The sequence below is a fragment of the Nothoprocta perdicaria genome, unplaced genomic scaffold, assembly GCF_003342845.1.
Source record: "Nothoprocta perdicaria isolate Ctin4 unplaced genomic scaffold, notPer1 scaffold_15, whole genome shotgun sequence".
NCBI classification, from domain to species: Eukaryota; Metazoa; Chordata; class Aves; order Tinamiformes; family Tinamidae; genus Nothoprocta; species Nothoprocta perdicaria.
In genome coordinates this window covers 1,153,427-1,175,942 of record NW_020454649.1, presented here as the reverse complement: position 1 = coordinate 1,175,942, position 22,516 = coordinate 1,153,427, and the positions used below count along the sequence as shown (strand labels likewise).

Genomic DNA, 22,516 nt, shown 5'->3' with positions numbered 1-22,516 from the left:
AGCGCGGGAGCCGCCGCCGCGCGACAGCACCGACAGCGGCAACGACAGTCTGCACAGCGACCGGGACGGAGCGCTAATCCCGGTGCCTGCTATCCCAGCAAATCTTCTTCAAACGCCTCTGCACACAGAAGTTACCTGAAGCTGCACTCCGGCAGATTTCCCATGCCAAGAGCTGCGCGATGCCCCAAGCTGGCGGGGCTGAAGAGGGTTGAACTTCACCGCATCGTGAGCAGTGAAGTGGCCGGCACACGGCGATACAACGTCTGGGCTCACGCGTGGTCACCACAGCTTGATTAGGAAACCCCGGACCACGGTTTTTAGCTGGGAGTGAAAATGGACTGGGGATGCAGGGACACACAGGGGTCTTCCTGGGCCTCTCAACTCAGTCCAGTTCCATGAGCTTGGACTCATGATGGTGACATGTTTCTTAGGTGCGTATCTAAACACATGCCGGTTGTACTTCCTTAGATGTACACTAGGTAAAATGCTGAGGATCAGCTCTCCGCTTTGCATTCTCAGGGACCTAAATTCAACGGAAACGTTATGGAAAACTTGGCATGTATCAGGTTAGATACGCTACTTACTGCAGGATCAAGGGAAGCAGAATATGGAYGATGTACGCCGCGTTCGTCTCTCCCAAAACCAGAAAGCAATTATTTATAGACCTAACTCCTCCACACAAACCCAAAAAAAGGATTAGTGAGGCACTTTATTATATGAAGAGTGCTATAATTACCATGAAACAGTAACTGCAAGTTGCTCTTTGCTTGCAACACAATAATCTGTGCTTTGCTCTGTCCCCTCTAGAAAAGCCAAGAYGTTTGCCATCCCCAGCCTTCATCTTTGGTGTGAAACTGATGCTCTTGAAAAAGAAATCTCAAGTTATATGTCATAGTATAAGTGTTCTCTAAAATTATAAAATACATCAGCTAGATTAACWCAGTCAAATAGCAGCTACTGAATCATGAACATCAACTTTCAGATTTATCCTACTGACTCAGCAGGCTTTCTGGGGAGAGGGGTTCTACCACATACATGTTACAGACCTGGAAGAGGGTCCTTCACCCAGGTTATATCCACCAGCATCTGATCTTACCCTCCCTCAACACTACAGCAGCTATCTACAACGGGTGAAAGACCCAATGTGCAGCCCASTATCACCCAAAGAACCCAAATGTCACAGTCTTTCAAGAGTGCTAAAAATGGCTCTGYGGGTTTTGGAGAAGGCTGCTGGTATGATATGGGATGAAGTTGCTGACAAGTAACATTTTTTTTCACGGTTGCTGAGCTTATTTTGTTCCTGATTCACTGATGCCACTGGTGTATTTTGAGCCTACAAACTTTTTGAGACTTTTTGAGTCTTTTTTACTACTTAAAATCAATGAAAAAAAAAAAAAAGAATCTTTTCCCAGATGCATAGAAACATGACTGCCTAATAAATGTCTACTCAACTGTTTCTTTAAAAATGTTCCCGAACATTTTCCCACTACTCKTAAAGAGCCTGAGAGCAAACGCAAAGGTTTCTACCAATGAAGTAGATAAATGGGCTTTAGATCATCTTCAGCTTTTGCTGGTTTAATCAGACTCCAAGGCACAAGCACCTGAACGAGTTACAGCATCTCTGTGGATATAAACTATATCCATTTACACCTTTGCAAGAAAATTGCACATTCTGTAGTTCTTTTGTCCTTCAAAAGTCATCAGAATATAAATTTCTAACAGATGTTAATACCTAATATGCATGCATATACATGAAGATAATATATCCGACATCAATATGATCAAACACGAAATCAGTTATTGTGATGTGCTATAGCCTATGMTATAATTTTCTCTTACACAGAAAATAGAGTGATCAGCTACCTGGAGCATAACTTGGAAACCATCTAATTTGTKACACCAATGAAATGACACCACATGCTACAAAAAGGCAGAATTTCTTCTATCAAACAAAATCCAATATAAAATTGTATTATCTGATTTTCAAGTATTAGTCTCAGCTATGTGTCAAGTATCTTTAAAACATAAATATTTTAGTATAATCACAATAATATCATCTACTATTCATCATACTCTTGATAGAGCATGGACAGAGCTGTTCGGGTGACTTCACTGCATTACACTGTACGCTGCTGAGCAGCCTTTGAACTTCTTTGGCAGGTTTTCTGGGTAAGAATTTCAGTTCCCAACAGGACAGACAACAAGAGATTGCCCTAATGCACTTCTTCYTAATTGACAGACAATGCAAGTTAAAGAACTGAACTTGTATGTGTGATTAGCCTGAAGAAAGGCTAATGTAAAAGACTAGACAGAACTGTCAATCATTTGGTCTAAGAGAAATACAATTAAACTCCAAGAGAAACAAATTCTGACTTGTAGATAAAGAGGAGGAGGAGAGGTCTATTGCACAGAGAAGCTTAAAATTGAATAAACACTAACAAAATTTAAGGAAGAGAGTGAAAGCAGATCATTTTGATAATACAAAGCAAAAAGCAGTTTCAGAGTTATTTGTTTTGAACTAGTGACAGTCCTGCCTGTATTTTAAAAGAAACATGAAGAAATCATAAAGGAAGATGTGGAATAGACTAATTTTTTCTATTTTATTAAACATGGCTGACAAGAAGTTGTTTGCATACAGAAAGAGTACTTGAATCCTCTTATAGCTTACTACATTCAAAAAGGAACAAAAAATGCCAACAAACTTACTTTTKTCTACACAGATCTAGGATCAAGCTCAATAATGAATTTAGGGATTCAAGAGATACTAAAAATCTCAATGTATGTATAATATATTAGATATTATATATTCTCACAGAGACTGATTTTCATAATTCCCTCAAGCTCATGATATATAAAGTTTTATGCTCATGTGATTTTGCTGATTATTGAACCTTTCTTGCAGTATGAATTTAACTTAAAGTCAGATGCATAAGCATAGCCCTAGAAATTAGCAGCTATAATGCTACCTCATTTATTCATTCTACATATATTTCTTCTGATGGTTACCATACTCATGTGAAGCTTTGTTACGGAAGTAATTTCAGCCTGGAAGAAGTTAAATAGAAGATTGCAGAATTACAAAATGGCTGGATGGAAGAGACTTTGAGAGATCCATTCTCCTCTAAGATTATCCTCCTTTCAGGAAGATGTGGATAAAATAAGGCATATGTGCTTTTGGTCTTTGGAAAGCTCAATGACTATTCAATGAACCCATCATAACCCAACCTATAATACCAGAAATCAATTTCATTTGATAAGGATGGAACTGATTGTTAGGTTTTGTTGATCTGTTTCCATTTGGAAGAAAGTATACACTCAGCAGTCTTGTATTTTCATTGTCCACTTGGCTTAAGAGAAGAAGTTTAGAAAAAGTGCTATGAATTTCAGTTAAGAACAATCTACCACTGAAAGCAATTTGCTATCTAGAAAGACCTGCTGTTCTATGGATCCAAAGGTAACATTGCCTACTCCCATCCTAACAGACACAACCAATTCATAATGGAAAGAAAAAATACTTTTACAAGTGTTCTTCCTAAAAGGAAAGAAAGAAACCTTATATTTATTTGATAAAAAYGTCTCTTCCAGTGTGCACTGAGATTCTCCTTCACATGCATGTCTAGGAGAGCTATGTGCTTTATATCCACAAAGATAAAGAATTAGCAGAGGAGATTTTTTTTCTAAAACAAATGTTGCTTTGAAAAAAATAATATGAAAAAGATATATTAAAAAAAAAAAAAAAACAGGCTACTAAGAAGAAGTTAAACTTTTCCTCAGTTTACTCTTTGGTCTCTTAGGTTTCAATTCCACCTAGAACCTATATAGAGAGTTAGAATGTCTAACAAACTAAGGTTTATTCTTTAGGATTAGTAATCACTATTGAGTTCATTCTAGCGGGACTTCATGGTACCTAAACGTTAAGGGTCAAACTTTTAAGAATAAATACGGCTTTGGAAGAGAGGGGAACATATTGAGGGGGGGAAAAAAAAAAAAAAGTAGAATTTTCCTCTGTAGCCAACAGAGGAAATCTGGTTCCACTGAAGTCAATGGCAAAACTTATTGACTTGAATAAAGCAATGATTTTACAGAATATCTTTTTTTCATGTGATTTTAAATTTTAACTTCCATTCCAAGTCTGTCTGTAAAGATGCTGTCTGCTCAGCATCTTCATCCAAGATGAACATTCATGCTAGCTCTAACTCCAGCTACTCCCAAGAGAATTAAAGACAAGTTTTTCCTGCTTGTGTCACAAAAAAAAAAAAAAAAAAAAAAAAAAAAAAAAACACCTCCCATAATACACGTGCACGTACATATGCTTGCTTTTACTCAAAATCGCTTAACTCATATTCTCTCAGCTAGAAATAGACTCTGGCAGTGTATATTGGAACACACAGCACACCTAATCTCTCCTGTGATGATAGCACTAAAGTCCCTTTCAATATTTTTTTTCCCCACAACTWAGACTACTGTTAGAGCAATTAGTCTAGATTAAGAAATGCAGGGTAAAATGCTTCTACGATAAAAACAAGACGCAAATTATCATCTTCATTTCCAGTAGCAATCCTACCATAGAACAAAAGCTGTGTAATACTGCTGCCAATAATAGCAGAAAACATATATATATATTTCTATTGAAATCCTGGAAGTAGTCTTCCTTTTTATTTTTTCCCAAATTCCTTTAAAATATGAAAAAATGTCTGAAGTGAATGAACACTAGTTAATTTTCATTAACAAGCTACTGCATTTTAGCATAAAAACACTTACAAAGTGGTTTAGAATAAAATGTCAAWAGTTTTTACTCCAGAACAGCCCTGAAAAATAGTCTGAAGCCTGACCTTTTTCTTTAAYATCCTTTTTGGGCTTAGAATTTGGTCCTAGACAAATTCCCTTGTATCCAGGACAGTCTGCCACCAGCAACGTATTGCAAATTCACTCCACAGACAGGAATAATTTATTTAACTTCAATGGACTCTCTCTGGATTAATGTAGGTACAATGAGAACAGAGTATGTTCCTTCATTTCATATTCGTGTCCCATCTAATATGTATTTGGTTTTGTAAATGTCAGTGAAATAAAAAATAAAAATGAATATCTTTCTGTTACTTTTAAATTGGATTATTAAGAACGTAAAATTTAAGAACATGGAAAACTAGCCTCAAACATGAATGATGCATTACATAATATCTTTACAATGTAACAGCATTTTAAGGAAAAAATCTTWAATAGCAAAAATATGATACTCTGACAATAGAGATGAATATATCAGACATCTTGATTTCTTCTCCTATTGAGTTATTTTGCCTGGAAAATACAATTTGCACTTATGTAGAACAAAATCTTAACTCTATTTGCTTCAAACATTAATGAGAAACCACCTAACAACCTAATGCTTTGCCTTCTTCGCAYGTTTAGTGCAAAGACAGTGTGAAATGAAGTTTTGAAAGAGAGACCTGCAAACAGCGTAGCCTCTTAGCCAAGGCCTAAGTAACATATTTCAAAATTTTGATGAGAAGAAAATGACAATACGTTGCTTTAACTAAGCAAGATGCCAAGGAGCTCTAGCTTTCTACAAAGTTTAGAAAGGAAGAATGGGTGTATGCAAAGAGATCATTGACAGACAGCACTGACAAAAAGAAGAAAAAAAAAGTTCTCGGCACAAATAGCTGTTCCTCACAGCTCTGCATTAGGTGCTATGTTGCATATTCTTTTTACATTTTCACAGCTGAAAGCTTTTAGAAATTACAGTAGTTAAGAAAATAACTTCAATTTTCAACATCTATTTTCCAGCACTTATAGCTTTCCAAAAAAGTTACTTTCAACCATATATCTTGAGCTTATTCTGATAGCAAAATCTGATCATAATTTGTGTATGTCATACACATTTCCACTTAACCCTTTTTGGTCAATATGAAAAAAATGAATTTTACAGAAATTTTATCTTTTTTTTTTTTTTTTGAATAACAATTGGCTCATACTTCATCCCTTGAAAACAACAGAACCTTTTTTTTTTTTAATCCAAATTCACACAGATGGCTATACTATAATACCTATGACATAAACATAATGCATTTTCTTACAGTCAGTTCTTGCAGGAGTGTGTCCAGCGATGAGAACATCAAAGTTATAGCCAGGATTCACTGGGATAATATTTCCAGAGTGCTTGTATGATTTYAATCATTTGATTTCTCTACGCACCAGTCACCTTACCTGCATAATGGAAATAATACTTACTGAGCGAGTTAACAGGATGTTAAACAGAAAATAGCATTAGTGTGACTAGGGAGTGTAAGCAGTTTCACAAGTGTGTGAGTGCATGAGGCAACGTCCCACATCATGCAATGCAAACAAGAAGAAAATAAGGTGGCCATAGGATGAGGGGAAAAAAAAACACTCTATCATCCTCCTTCTCTGTGCCCTAGCAGTCCATACCTAATATGAAATAATTTAGGATTTCCAAATGCTGTATAATTGTATTTTGATTGATGTTGTCTTGAATAAGAACAGATTAAAAACTGAGGGAACAATTTAGGTCATATCCATGAATTAAGGCAGGAGGCAYCATATTTATGCACACAACTGCACTGAAATACAGTATAAGATAAATACCAACCTTCTCCTTGAGTTCTCTCGATTTTCTTGTCCACTATTCAGATCTCCCTTCTATCTCCACATTCCCATTAAAATCATACATAGTTTAAAGAACATAAGTCAGCTGAAATACCTAATCTTCTCTCAGTATCATCTTAAAGAGTGAAGAAAACCAGCAAAACTACAAGSAGCTGCTTGACACTGTTTGGCATCAAGTCAACCATTGCTACTRCAGAACAACCCCGTGGTTGGTCTGCTCCCATCCAGAGTCAATTCTAAAGAGGGTCCAGGGCCACTCCACAGCAAGCAGTTCTACAATACGCATTTCATAAAGCAGTGGAAGAAGAAGAATAGTCCAAACACACTCGCCTCGCACAACACTCTTTGTGTGTAAATACACTTGAAAAACGCCCAGCTTTCAGGGAAGAATTAAGGACTCAGCTTTTCCAAAATGAGATGTTTTATTTTGTTTTCCCCACATATGGAAGAAAAATAGATTGTTAAGTAGATAAATAATATGTGTCCATGTTGCAAATTTCTAGTGCTCAGAAATGACATTAGCAGTGCAGAGCTATTGAGACTTATTCTGGGAATTGCTCTATACCAACAAGCAATGGTAAATGTAAATCTATATTTTGGAGGCATTAAGGTGAAACATTTAATACAGACCTGTATCTCCTTCCTCATTAGTAAAGTATTTTCTAAGAAGTTCTGTGGACAAGACTAATTCTTTCTTTATTGGCTCTATGTTAGAACTTCTACTAAGTATGTTAAAAAATCCTGCAAGCCTAGACTGGCAAAAATGGTGATGATAATATTGATTCTTTAAAGTGTATATTTAAGTTTTGGTACATTTATATTTACATAAAACATTAAATASATGTATATAAAATTATGCTTACACAGTAGATATTAAATATTCATTTATGTTAAYTGTGTATTTGATACTTACATATTAAGTGTACACTTTTTTTTCCTATCAACAATATTTTTAGAATAGAAAATTTCAGAAAACCAAATTCTTTCTGAAAATAAGGCCTCCGGGATAGACTAGAGATCGTATTCAGGTGCCTAAACACGGGGGTTGGAAGCCTCTGTGGTTTACAAATTTTGTCTGAGTTAATCTTGCAACACCCTATCAATCCATCTTTACAACCCTTTCCAATAGCAACACTGTTAACAGAAAATAACATGTCCTAAACGTGTACTCCAGAGGATCTTTACAGGTGGTCRGCTTCATTCATGTCAGCTTAGCCATGCCGAGGTATTTTTGACTCTACCATTTTTCAGGGGACCTATTTGCATTTCTTACTTGCTTTGAAAAGAAGAAAAGCAGCAGCTTGTCACTATGGTATCAGGTGGGAGGCAGTGTGTAGCAGGATTATGAGTCAGCTGGAAAGGCTGGTCAGAAAAGAAAATAATAATAATAAAAATGGCTAGGGCAAGTCTACACAGACAGAAAATACACTACCACATTCACATAATTAAATTAATTCAAAGTATATATTAATATAGAGAGACTGAGATTCCTCCCTATCTTGCTCCTGAAAAAACGTTGCATGCCTGCCCCTTACCTGCTCCCTTTTTTAATAAACTGTTTGCTGTTTGTTCTGGACTAGTTCAGCCTTACATCCACGCCTACCTTTGGGATTTGATTTGGCAAGGTGTGCAGATGGAGTGTTTGTAGCGCAATCATGCCAAGAAAGACCTTGTATTCCAAGCTCTAGACTGGCAAGGATTTCTGCTTGCGTTACAGGAGTATACAAATACCTTGCAGCCCTTTGTCACCCAGCAGCCGGGGAGCAGATGAGGTGACCAGCGAGSAGCTGGAAGTGAGAGGGAAGCTCTACCTACGTGCAGCTGGGACACACGGTTATTCCTTGTGCGGCGGGTCAGGCTGGCCGTCCCGGCGCTCCCCGGGCCCTGCCTTGCCTCCCCTTGAGCGTCAGCTCAGTTACTGACAACCAAAAATACCCGTTCATTACCAATCAAGACCTATTTGTGAAGGCTTCCCGAAAAGGAGCCCAAATTCAACATGTTCAGTATTGACGGACTCTTGCTCAACAACGTCTATCAGCCTTTGACTAGGGGATTTACCCAACTAGCACACCAAAAGTGCGCACAGGTGTCCGAGGAGGGGTGGCAGCACAATCCTACAACCCTATGTGGAGTAAGGAGTATACAAAATAAGTATAAAAATTTAAAACCACCCAAGAACAACATAAAGCAATAAGGGAGTGGAAATGAGGTCAGACATAGGTAGGTATGAGGTCCAGCCAAAAGTGCACACATACAAAGTCAGAAGGAGTGTTAAGTGGAGAGAAAGAAGGACACGTGAATCTCTTGAACAAAAACACSTGACATTATTGGTATAAATAATTAAAAAAGAGCTTTTACAATTTTGAAAATGAGCTTGTATGAACAAAGCTTTATATCTGTTTTTTCCATTAAAGTTTGCTTTCTCGAGTATTTGCAGAAAATGTAATCACAATGAGCAAATTCACTTTCCTCCTTCAGTGCTTAAGCAGATTGTTTTGTTAACAGAGCTTCTCCAATTTTTGTGCTTCTCCTTTCCCCATCATACAGCAGCTGTCTCTGTTTAGGGTAATTTTTTTTTTCTTATAATCTTCTGATTGGGAGTAAGGGATAGAAAGGCTCAGAGTTTAGCAGCAATGCAGAGAAATAATTCTCCAACACAATTATCAGGTTGGGAAGCTCTATTGCAATGCCACTGCAACCAGCCCGGCATGAGACCTTCTCGCTTCTAGCAGCTGCTGTCTGCGCTTKCTAACCTCATCTCCGCCCGGCTCATTTTAATGTTGCTCTTTCAGAACATTGTGGATAACGGGATACAAGAGAAATTACATTAAATTACACTGTAATCCCCCTTGTTAGAGCAACATTTAAACAATAATGATTGAGGTTCAGAGCATTTCCCAGGGAGCTACTGACTAAAAAGGAGCTAACAATCATGATCCCCTATCAATAATATCTTTTAAAAATAACATTATAATATTTTTAGAAGTATAATCTTATTTTCATTAACAATAACAACAAAAACAAGAAGCTGTATWTATGCAAGTCACATTGTCACACTGCATTTGAATTGGTCAAGTCATCATTTCACAGCACGCTGAAATGTGTCCACCTGTAAGGTAGAGTGTAACTTCAGGTGAAATAATCACAGCGGTATCACACAAACACTTCACACCAAAACCAACAACTTGTATTGCTGTTAAATCTGCTCTAAAATTTTAGTAGGCAAAAAAGTAAGTGGAATTCAACCACGATATGTTATCATCATGCAGAAGACAGTGATACAAAGGGACCAGAATTAAACCATTTAATTTGATCAAGAACTTAATCATCTCAGCAGCATGGAGCCTCTCCCCTCCCTACCTCACTGACTGCCCCACAGTCCTACCTAGTGCAGCAGCAGCAGAACAATATAAGACAGTCTTGCTGCTGGCAAAGATGGGGTAGGATGGAAGGACAGGATGAATGTCAAATCACAAATGAGAAAATATTTACACATTAATTTCTGCATCAACAAAACCATTTCTTTTGCTGAACCATTCCTCACCTATGCTTATTTTTTTTCATAACATTCACAACTGTTATCCAATGCTTTTGAGCAAAATTTGGCACGACAGAAAAASAGCTTCACGTATTTCATGCGAAAAATAAATGAGTAATAATCATTTGGAGTTTAATCCTTGTCACCGCATGGAAACTGGCTATCAGTGTTGTCAGTAGGAAACAATATGCACATGCTTACAGGAATGTCATGACCACTGAGGGAAGAAAAGCAGTGGAAGCTCCTGACAYATGCTAAAATGCCTTTTCCTCATAGGCAGGATTAATTCTGTCTACCATGGGTGCTCATTATGGATTCTGTTAATGATACAAGAAGCCMCAATAACACTTAATCCAACATGGACTGTTAAAGGGTCGAAGTTTAATTAAACCTGATTCAGTTTGAGCACAGAGTAGCCACAGTACCCAATTAAAGGCAAAGAACAAAAAAGAAATTGTATTATTGCTGCATGTGACACTGTCTGCAGGATTCTTGTTTATTCTTTTTTCTTTCTCTTTGCAAGGCACAAACTAAATCAGTCACGGAACTATAATTTAGGTTAGACAGGACCTCCAGGGATCATTTGGTCTAATGTCCTCCTCAAAACAGCTCTAATTAGATCAGGCAGCTCGGGGCCACATCCAGCCAAGTCTTGAACACCTCCCAGATTCTACAGTGTCTCTCCACAACTTGCACCTAACCACTTTTACAGTATTTGCTTATCATTAATGYCATTAATGTGAAGTGTGTGAACTAGTTCTGAGACAGGAATGTTGCAGGAAGGCACTAGCTTGCAAGTGCTGCTCCTTGCCCTGCTGGCTGCAGATTTTGCCACTGCAAGGCTGGTGTGCAATGCCTACCTAAGTCCTTTAAAACAGGAACCTGTTTCATGCCAGAGGAAAAAGCAGCACCAACTATGCTGATCTATGCACTAGAAATGTTTCATGGGGAAAAATATCTTACGCTTGTTAACCTAGAATGAAATTGCTAAAGAGGCAACTCTAAAAACAGTAAATGGAAGGAATTGAGKATGAACAGGTAACATCTTCATCAGCATTAGTATGCCTTATAGAAGTGATAAGCATGATGTGAAATTATTTATTGGCTATTGGGATACACGTGTTTACTTCCCGAGAGTTTTATTGACAGCATGCTCTTCCTTGTGATGGCTTGGAGTCCCATACTCATTTAATGCTGCAAATAAAGTTACAAAGGAAAGGAATTACTGAACTAGAAAATTCCAATTCCAGGCTTTAAAATACATATACACTATAATTAGTACCACATAAACGTTACTTAGCCATATCAAAGTACGTGTATTCCTAATGTAATTCTATTGGATTATCTTGGACCATTCTAGCTGAAAGTGGCCTAACCTGGTGCACACAAATTTATGCCATTAGCATATATGATCCAGATTTCTGAATTATAAGAATGTCAGGCTAAACAACAGTTTCTTGGAGAATGCAATTCAACACTTTTTTATCTTGATAAGAATCACTAAAGGTTTCTCTAACATGCTGATACTCAAGATGTTTCTTTTGTATTGGAAAAGCCACAGATTCAATACAAATAAGATGAGAGAAGGTATAATATTTAGTCATAGGCAAATACAGAATATGAATATTCTAAGGATTAGATTTATGGAGGTTATCATCTTAATATTTTGCTTTTTGGTGACTCATGAATGTCAGGGACAGAAGGATTCTTGTCTGTGCCTCATCAGCATCATGTCTCTTTAACAAAAGAGGAGGCCAAACACATCCTAGAGATTAATTCTCAGACATTTCAAACCATTAGTGGCCAGTTCATAATTTGCTTGTACARTAAAGTACACATAATGACTTCCAATAATTATTTTCATGAGAAAAAAGAGCTATTTTATTCCCTTGCATAAATTGACTGCTAGCTATGCTTATGCCTACTTATTTTACATATACATACATATTTGTCTGCTCCTTACAAGCAGAATTAGACATCATTTTTCCCTGCCAATATGGCTCTAAATATTAACCTAGAGAAAGTAACTTTGAAATGCTGATAAAACTTAACAGGTTTCATATGAGAAAACGATACTATCAGAAGACATGAAAACTCTATTAGGGATCAGCATATGCATCCAGGTATTTCCCGACAACTGTCATTCTTGTGCCAAAGCTCAGACAAGCAATAGAGATGTCTCACTCTGCCAAACTCTTTCTCTGCTGCCTGCCAGAGTCATCACAGCATTAAGGAAGCTGATTATAAACCGAGAGCAAAAGGAGACCTGGTTGTTCCCTTTCCAGCCGCCTGTTTACAAGAACAACTGTGGATTGTGAAGACCTCCCAAAGGTTCTTCGATTTACTGTTGTCTCATCAAGGGGTTTTCTCTGTGCAGGTTGCGCTGCAGTTGACACTGATGGAAACTGCAGCAGAAAACACTTCTGGCTATTTGTTTTCCCCACTCACCCATGTATGTAACCCATGGAAGAGCAGCTGTGAGACTGCAGAATAGGGCTTTGACTTGTGCCTGCTGCATTGTATGTCTTTTACACCAAATGGCCTACTTGGAGCATTAGGATGCATTGCTTTCAGCTCTCAAAATAATAACTTTGAAAATTTAATGTAATTACAATTATCATAGGAAGCTTAAAAAACAAACAAACAAACCAGAATTGATTACTAATTATTCYGTACAGAAAACAGATTCACTAACTCTAAAACACAGTCCTGGACCTCCTCCAGAACGCAGCTGGTCAGGGAAAATAAGCAAGAATAACTTGCATAAATATTATTATAAATTGACCTCTGTTAATTTTTTTTTTCACATCCAGTAAAGTAAGGTACTACAGTAAGAAGTGGGCTTCTTCAAAGCAGCAAGCTAGGTTATAATGAGAAAAAAAAAAAACTTTTTTTCAGAATATATATGCAATAACTTATAAAAACTGTACAATAACCTTGAATATAATTTAAGTTCACAGCCCAGCAGCTRAGAGCCCATTCAGCGAACAGGAATAGTGGAACGTGCGTGTCCTTTATTGCAGGTAACCTCAGAATATAAATGAGTCAACTCTTGACTTCATCCTTGTCCCCAGTAATGGTGTCAAAGTAATTTTCATGAAAACCAATGTGCTTCCATGAAATAGCATTTYGCAGCAGAAACAAGGGTTATAGAGAAACTTTACCAATCACTTCAACTTGTATAACCTGAACTTAAAAAGCATATTCATTATACGCACACATTTCCTGTTTTTTTCCAGCTTTATCTTGTCTTAAATCCCGATACCCACAAACCAGATCATCCTGGCGTCATCCTCACACTCCCAGAAAGGTGGAAGATAAAATGAAGAACTACAAATGCCTCAAGAATTTGCTACAAATGCAGGGACTGAACACAAAGCAGTCATAGCAGTGACACTGCTGAGAGCTGCTCCGTTTCTCCGCAAGGTCTCAGAGCCCCATCTTGTTAGGGCAAAGCCGATGGCAGGCACTGTCTTTGCTCACGTGGAGCTGAGCCCTTTAAAGACTACACCTCCCAGCACACACAGCTCTTTGCATCCCTGCACACATTTCTGTCGGATGCGAGACTCTGCAATCTCTACCACCCTAACACAAAGGAAAGTTGCCCTGCAAAGGCCTGTTCCTGGGATGTATCTGCATTGACTGAAACATGTAGGGACAATCCTGCCAAGTCGGGTAGCCAGCAGGATTTAACTGTGGAATCAGGCCACGGWAACGTGGGCTCAGCCTGGTTTCACAGGCTCTGGTCTAGGCGAGATTCTCGCAGCTGACTGCGAAGGAAAGTCCTCTCACACGTACACCAAAATAGGAAGCACGGTCATGAATCTCGTAACAGTCATAAAGCTTGGTAGCGATCTCAGTAAAACATGGCTAGGCAGGCAAGAACAAGTCCTTCCTAGGCTCCCCGGACTTCCCAATGGGAAATGCAAATGGGGAAGTTACATGGATTTGCATAATACGAGCTGAAGGGGCTGGAAAAAGGAGCAGAGATAAGCGTTCTGTGATCACAGTTGCTTCTCCTGCTCTGACTCACATACAGAACAGGACCAATACTCAGCTGCTCTAAACTGTGCTTGGCASCATCATTGTCTCGGAAAGAACAGCTTTAATTGCTTCATTTAGCCCTTTGCTTAATTCATCATATTGTTGTGCACTTCAGCTGCCACTCMAACGAGCAAGATGTGGTGCTGGGGGGAAAACATCTCCCGGATATCTCATAAATGGGCAGTTTTTGGAAACATAAATGTGTTTATGTGAAACAATAACCTACCTTTGAATTTATGGGTCTTAGAAATGGCTTCTTCATGACTAGAAGAGGTGAAACGAGTTGCTTCACCCCTCTGATCTGCACACACCTACTGGTCACGCTCTAATGATTTGCCTAAACTAAATCACATGGGAAAATCAAATCATTTCCTTTGGCAAAAATGTCAGAATTTCTCTCAGAGTGGCGCTGTGCTATTCTTGCACTTCTTTCTCATGGAGTGGTGCCCGTATGACTGTAAACAGTTTATTTGCCTCTTGAAAGTGATCATCACTAGTTTAAGCCACCAKTTTAATTAATTCACCCTATTATTGCCACTCTAAGGAAAACAAGTTGGTCTTTCACTCTGTGGGAAAACAGTTTTACACAGTAAGAGTCAGATCAAGCAAAATGCACTAGTGCTTATAAACATTTTTTTTTCAAGTTGGTTTTAGTAGGAATATTAGAAAAAATGTATTTTAAATATGACCCCATATTGCTTTGTATTTCYGTTTTGTAATTAAACAAATGAACTAAAATATCAACTAGACTTCCATCTTTACTTAAAAAGAGTGTGAATTCATGTTTTGTATCTTTCAAAGCTATGAAGCTGTGGAAAATGTAAACCCATTCAATACCCAAATTATTGGTAGACATTGCACTTACAAAAGAACTTTTTCATATGAACTAGTGTGATATGCACGCACTTAAAAATTGTTTTTGAAAATGTAAATCATTTTGTTAACATTTTGTCCATATCTTTAAGTATTTCAGGGTTAACCCTACACTATATTTTGCAATGCTTTGTTAGATGGAGTAAAATAATTGTCAGCTCATTCAGTCAACATTGCTGCCACTATATCCTTCAGATGGCTCTCCATAATATTACATTTAGAATTTCCATTTTTAATTTCTTTGTTTCTAGTTCTCTTCTGCCTTTTTTCCCCTCCCCATGTATTACAGTGCTGTATTTTATAAGAGCCCACTTATTACCCTTCTAATCGTTCTTATTTAATTCCATCTCCTTCCTCTTAATCTTGTGACCAGTATTTTCCAGATGCTCAGTGCTCTTAATAGTAATAATTTTGATGGGCAATTTAGGAAGGAAAGAATGAAACAGAAGATACATTGTAGCAAAATGTGAAGAGGAGAGGAAAAAAAAAATCATCATATGTGACTCAGACTGACGATTTTTAGCTCTTCATGCTACATTTGAAAAGTGACAATATTGATGCATGACAAGGTACAAATAACCATTACTTGCAGCAATCTCTTTGTCATTCCCTTAAAAATGCTTGTGTGGGTTTTCTAGGGGAAGAAAAAAAAGAAAAAAAGAAAAAAAGAAAAAAGAAAAAAAAACTTTGAAAATCTCTACAATTGCATTGCTGGGTTTAATAAAAGTAGTAGTGCTGAGTATCCTCCTACAACATAAGTTTTTCACCACTTAAATGAAACTTCTAATCATAACTAGAAAGAACAGGACACACTCTAAAACTGAACTTCAATAACTAAAATATCTACAGACAGAGAATGGAAAGTACAAAGAGCCTTAATCTACTATTATCCAATGTTATATCATCACTGGTAGAAAATAACTAGAAAACACAACTGAATCTGTTGGATTGCACAGTTGAATGGGCACACACAGGAAAATGAGATACAACMTTAAATTGTGATGGTGGTATCAGCTGAGGAAGCAAGATCTAAACTTACACACGTTTACATACATACACCAAACTGAAGTCTCAACTTCCACTTTGTAACTTTCAAGAGGAGATTAACGAAAACAAATATATCTCCATAACTCATTCATTCTAAAATGCTTCTGACCAGTCCTTAAAAAACTTTGTGCATCATCTGGATATAAAGCGTAAAGGATATTTAGCATCCTTTAGCACATTTAAGCATTTGGATGCTTAATATTAKAAAACAGAAATGTCAGTTTGCTATAAAGCACAAAAGAGAAGAATTCTGAAAACCTTATGGCCCAGGCAATTCCAAAAAACTACAGTTATAACCAGTACTTTCAGAATCCATAATGCCCATCAAGAAATCTACTGGAACATCATCAAGTTCATCCTAATGATGCTTTCTGAATAGTGTTTTTCAAATAGAAGTTAAAGTCATCTTACAAATCAAAGGTCAGCCAAGGGCAATGAGAGCTCTTATATCAAATGATACAATTTAGTATCCTAGGTCTGCCTCTGGAAGYGCTTCATTTTCCGTTCAAGCCCCAGACTGAGTGCCACACACTGAGCCTGTTTAGGCTTCAGTTCTCCACTGCATCTACGCATCAGGGAACACTTTACAACTTCAAGTGGAGCCATAAAAATAAATAAGTTTTTTTTTTTGTTCAATTAATGTGTTAAGGTGATAGGTTATTTTTGTTTTAACTAGCGTGGAAGAAACCATGAGAAAAGTTGTTCTAAGTTTTATATTTTCTCACTTTTTAGATAAAATTAAACTAATCCTCTTCAGAGTTTTAAAGCTATGTGAGTCATAGCTAATTGCAAATGTACATTCACTTTTGGAAAATCTAGTCCAAATACACCCTTCACACAATGAGACATTTAGGTTCAYAGGAGGTCTGTTTCATATTCAAAAAGATTTCCATGGAAATTATTCACATTAGATGCAATTCCTCACACATACAAAAATTCTAGGCATGCGAATTAATGATCTCAGTGAAAAGCACTGAGATACTGAAGTACTAAAAACAGTAGTATGAGAATATTTTATTTCTCTAATTTTAGGATCCTTTGTTCCTTCTTTAATTTTMAAACCAAAGCAACAAAGATTTCTGTGTGCTGTATACTAGAGTATGCATTTCAGAAGCTATATAATAAGTTCAACCTGAACTTATTATGTCATACATACATTGTTCCTTGACAGAATTACTGTGTTTAGATTTCACTGAATGGCAAGAACAGAGCAATAAACTGCACCCAAGACTTGCTCTGAAGCCATCAGTCTCTACAAAGCATACAGCATTACAATAACCAAGTCGGAAAGCAAAAGGTACCATTGCAAGAGGTAATTGTTTCACTTGTCAACAGCTTCAGGAGTACCTCCAGGTAAATAAAACTAAGCACAGAGAAGTGTGGGGGCGGAAGGACAGAATGAATTTCCCATAATATTCCATTAATGTTAACTTGAGCTGTTAAGGCATTTTTATCTTTTTCTCATACCAATAATTACGAGATACTTAAATCCATACAATGAAGTTATTTGAATTTAAAGCAATGCTCTCTATAAAAAATAATAGGAAATGTGAAGTCAATAGACTGCATTATTTTAATAAGTTTCACTAGGAGATAGCTGAGATATTCCAAGCCATGTAAATCAACTGACTTCAGAAACACCTGGTGTCTGCTCCAGACTCTTTTTTTCTTTTTTCTTTATACTTTTTATTTCATTAACTAGCTAAGAGGCAGTTAGGATAAAAAAACAGAAGAGAAACAAATAAGATTCAAAAGCTTACTTCTTTAGTTAGTATCTTCAAGTAATTTACAAAATAATAGAAAACAAATGAGCATAAGTTATAATGAAACGTAACAACAAAAGAAAAAAATAGAAGTTTTTTTTTCTAATACTGARTAATAAAAAATAAGTAATCAGAAAKAAAAATTCTATTCYTGTTTCTGCTCTGCATGTATGAGAAGGAGTACTAGCCACTTAAAATGTACATTAGTGAGTAAAACTACATGTGCAAAGACCATCATTATTAAGTTTTTTTAAACTTTGTAAAATGTGATATATCTCAGCACCTATCAACAGTAAGTAGAAAAGTATTTTCTAGAAATCAATGGGTGACCAAGGGCTGGATAAACACAGTGATAGGTTGTTGCTATGATGGAGAAACAATTTTGCCTTGTTTGAAGCTTCCTAAATGTATTCTACATGTCTAGCTAATGAGGCAGGACAATAATTAAACTTGGCTGAATTAATATGACATGAAAAGAAGAATCTGCAGTGGTAGAGATGAAAGTAGGTCACACTCTCACAATTTAAATAGAAACAGTCTAGACAGAATTAGCATGAGTCTTCTAAGCCATGTATTAAACSCCACAACCAGAATCTATAACATCTATAAGGTATGATAAGAAATATAAGTAAAAACAACATAGACATAAAAAGATCATAGGAAAAGATTACAGGAAAAAAAAAGACTTTATCTAGACTTCAGTAAATGATTGGAGAGCAAAACTCAGAAAATAATACGATTTCCAAAAACATCCAAAATAACTGATTTTACAGCCACTTCATGATCATATCTTTCACTTCTTCAAGCATTGGTGACTGTAACAAAAAGTATAGCCTTCCATTAGAATACCAATTCTTTATGCCTTTTAACACATGAGAGTGAAAGATTCACAGATTCACAGAATATTTAAGGTTGGAAGGGACCTCTACAGATCATCTAGTCCAACCTTCCTGCTCAAGCAGGCACACCTACAGCATGTGGCACAGGGTGGCATCCAGGCGGGTTTTGAAGACCTCCAGAGTAGGAGACTCCACAACCTCCCTGGGCAGCCTGTTCCACTGCTCTGTCACCCTMACAGTAAAGAAGTTSCTCCTCACCTGGAGACRGAACTTCTTGTGYTTCAGCTTGTGGCCATTACCCCTCGTCCTRTCGCTGGCCACCAGTGAGAACAGCCTGTCCCCTTCCTCCCTGCATTCTCCCTTCCTGAACTTATACATATTAATCATATCCCCTCTGAGCCRTCTCTTCTCCAGAGAAAAMAGGCCCAGCTCACTCAGCCTCTCTTCATACRAGAGATGTTCCATTCCCTTAATCATCCTGGTTGCCCTTCTCTGGACCCTCTCCAGAAGCTCCAYGTCCYTCCTATACTGGGGWGCCCAGAACTGCACACAGTGCTCCAGGTGCGGCCTCACCAGAGCTGAGTAGAGGGGCAGAATCACCTCCCTTGACCTGCTGGCAACACTCCTCCTGATGCAGGCCAGGATCCCTTTGGCCTTCTTGGCCACAAGGGCACACTGCTCACTCATGGTTAACTTAGTGTCAACCAGGACTCCCAGGTCMCTCTCCGTGGAGGTGCTTTCCAGCAGGTCMRCCCCTAATCTGTACTGATGCCTGGGGTTATTCCTCCCCAGGTGCAGGACCCTGCACTTGTCCTTATTGAACCTCATGAGGTTCCTCTCTGCCCAACTCTCCAGACACAAACATATTTAAAATATTTGTTTTATCAAAAAAATTTGGTAGAAAATGCAGCTTACTAAAAGATTTTAAACCAAAAGCTGTTGGGTTAAGGACCTCTTGGGTCCATTATTTCCCTGGTTCTCACTCTTCATTTTATTTTGAAAGATATTAACATAAGTATTCAGAGAACAGGAAGGAGCAAGGAAATGATGAAGACAAATAACTAAAATATGTAATACTATAAATACTTGTGCTTTTAAGAAACATTTAATCATTATAGAATGTTCTCCATTTCAAAAAGTTATGAATATAATCAGTAAATAAGCAGCTATATATTTTGTTTATCATTCTCTTTCTCCCTCTATACATACATATGCATAAATAAGTAATAAATTATATATATTAATCTGTCTTTCTGTACATATATAATATTTGATCTGGCCAGTTCTCAGTTGAACTATTTCCAAGAAATTGTCTTCTTACTGGGGGCTTTACCCATCTTGAAATGAATATAAGTGACCACTAAATGATTATCAAAGTCATGCCTTTACAGAGTATCATATAGGCTGCTGCAGTATGAAGGGATTAATGTAGCGATAAGCCTATGATCATTTGAATGCCTGACGGATCAGCATGCCAACATCGGGCGCCTTGCCCTCGCGGGGGGTTTCTGACAGGGCAGTCCATTCTGCGAGAGGAGGGCATCATCCTTCATGGTATGACCACATTTTCATTTAGGGTAGTTACACTCCACTGAGAACCTTTACATCATCTGTACTGTTTATAGTCTTGCCCTGTCTTCACTTTCTTTTTCCCTTCCCATCTAGTTATTAAAAATATAAGCTAGAGAATAGGAATATATGCGCTCATTATAATTTGACTTTATTTATTACATCTTCTAAGAGAGATAGAAGTCAGAACTAACTGTGCATGTTATATGTAAAAGGAGAGTGGAGATTTACSTTAGGCCTTAAAATATTTGCAAATCTTTAGTACATGAGGGAGAGCATAKGCTGGAGTCATACAACATTTAATTTAAGAGCTACACATCTATCAAAAGTCTCAGTGTTTTGTTTTCTGCACCAAACAGTATTTACTTGCTGTTGATTATGCACAGAGTAATCACTCTTGAGCAAGAGTCAAAATGCCAAAAATTCTTCAGCTTGTTATAGTAAGGACAGACATGATTGTCTTGAAGTAGTATTTCAGAAATGTTACAAAAAATCTTGCTTTCAGTTTTGTGAGAATATTCTGTGGGAATCTAGAAATATTTAATTATAATGTCTAAATATTTAATAATAACATCTAAATATTTCTGTTTTCAATGAATATTTATTCATTTTGTCAGGGAACAGGCTTTCTCCAAAAGGGTAAAAACAGCTTTTTTAACAGCTTTTTTTTTTAATCTTTGAAAGCAGAATATGAAAAGCAATTTTGGAAAATAAATGTTTCAGCAAACCTTTGAATCACGAAAAATAAAAGAGCAAAATATTAGCACTGTTCACATCTCCTATAGCTCATTTCACCTTCAAAAAATACTATACCCTATGTTGCTTCTTTATACTGTGCTTTCATTCCAACATTAGAGAAAGGAAATAATGAGTAAACAACTTAGACTGAAAAAAAAAAAAAAAACCCAAAGCCTACAGTCCTAGAAATGGAGATTAATATAAAGAACATTTCATTACTCGTTTCAAAATTAAATTTCACATGGGAAATTTGAAATTAAAGCAGAAAAAAACAAAATTCAAACTTTTTAAAATCTTGAAAATATCTCCATTTTCCCCCAATCACCTCATAGTTGTTTTAATTGTAGAACAATTTAGTTTTCCTAGAATTCCTAAACCATGTTTACACCATTCTCAACAAGCTTAAGCCATAAACTTGTGTTTCAAAGATCTCAAGTTGACAATGGAGAAATAAGTAGATTTTCAAACTTTCCTTAAGGTCCAAAAAAGCCAACYAAATATTTTATCCTATGACCGACGTGCTCATTTTCATAAAAGTTTCAGGGAAGGAAAAGAGAAGAAAAGATTTAGTTGGAAAGCTTTTGAGAAATGAATTGACTACATTATTGTCCCAATATCTAATGCTACACAAGTTAAAAGGCATCTGGCTTAGACATATTTTTACATGATTGTTAGTCATGGATTTAAACCAAGAATCTCCCAGGGAGATTAAACAGCTTAACAGCCAGATGCTGCAGAGCAGTGTCTGGCATGTGTGGAGTTGATAAAGTTACCAACTTTGAAGTGAACAGGAGAGATTGTAAATGTTCCGAATCATTACAATCAAAATAGCAGAATGTATAGGCAAAGAAATGTTCATGCAGTAGTATGTGGCTTAAGGAAAAAGCAAATACCAGCYGGGACAAGGACATTTAGGCTCTATGAGATACATTTTAGGCTGAGTTATTCTGATATCCAGTATTCTAATGTCGCCTATCAAGAATTACACTAGTGTAGTCAGGATAACAGACAATGTGCAGTCCACTTAAAAAGATGCTTTTTAAAAACTTATTTTTATTTTGACAACTCCCTAGATGGGYCAGTAATAATGCTTTATTTGAAAGYGTACTTTTATACGAAGYATTATGACWAAGTAAGGWGGGAGATAGGTTAATTCTTCATCTACTTTCATTTTTTCATTTTCCATCTTTATGCTAATAGGGCAGAGAAGGAAAAAAGTTTAAAAATTGTTATTGTATATTGCCAAAATTGCAACATTTCATGAAAAATGATCAATTTTGATTAAATTCTAAAGAGACCTGTCTAATATAATGCCTCAGAGAGAAGAATGCCTTGCAGACTTGCAGGGTGACAGGCTGCAGGACTTTAGCAGGCAAACTACTTCTCAGACACAGCTACAATTCTTTTTTGTAGGTCACTTAAAAAGCTTGGGATTTTGGTCTTTTCAGTCCAATCTCATTCATCACAATAACTCACTTTGT

At 36.9% G+C, this 22,516-nt stretch overlaps 1 protein-coding gene across 3 annotated transcripts in view; it reads right to left on the bottom strand.

The window, feature by feature from the left end:
• LRRC4C (leucine rich repeat containing 4C) overlaps positions 1-22,516 on the bottom strand; it is a 146,587-nt gene that overhangs the window by 94,764 nt on the left and 29,307 nt on the right. For all 3 annotated transcript variants that reach the window (XM_026034734.1, XM_026034736.1, XM_026034738.1), the window contains exon 2: positions 6,075-6,204. The gene's annotated coding sequence lies outside the window, so the exon portion shown is untranslated. The remainder of the gene's footprint in view (positions 1-6,074; positions 6,205-22,516) is intronic.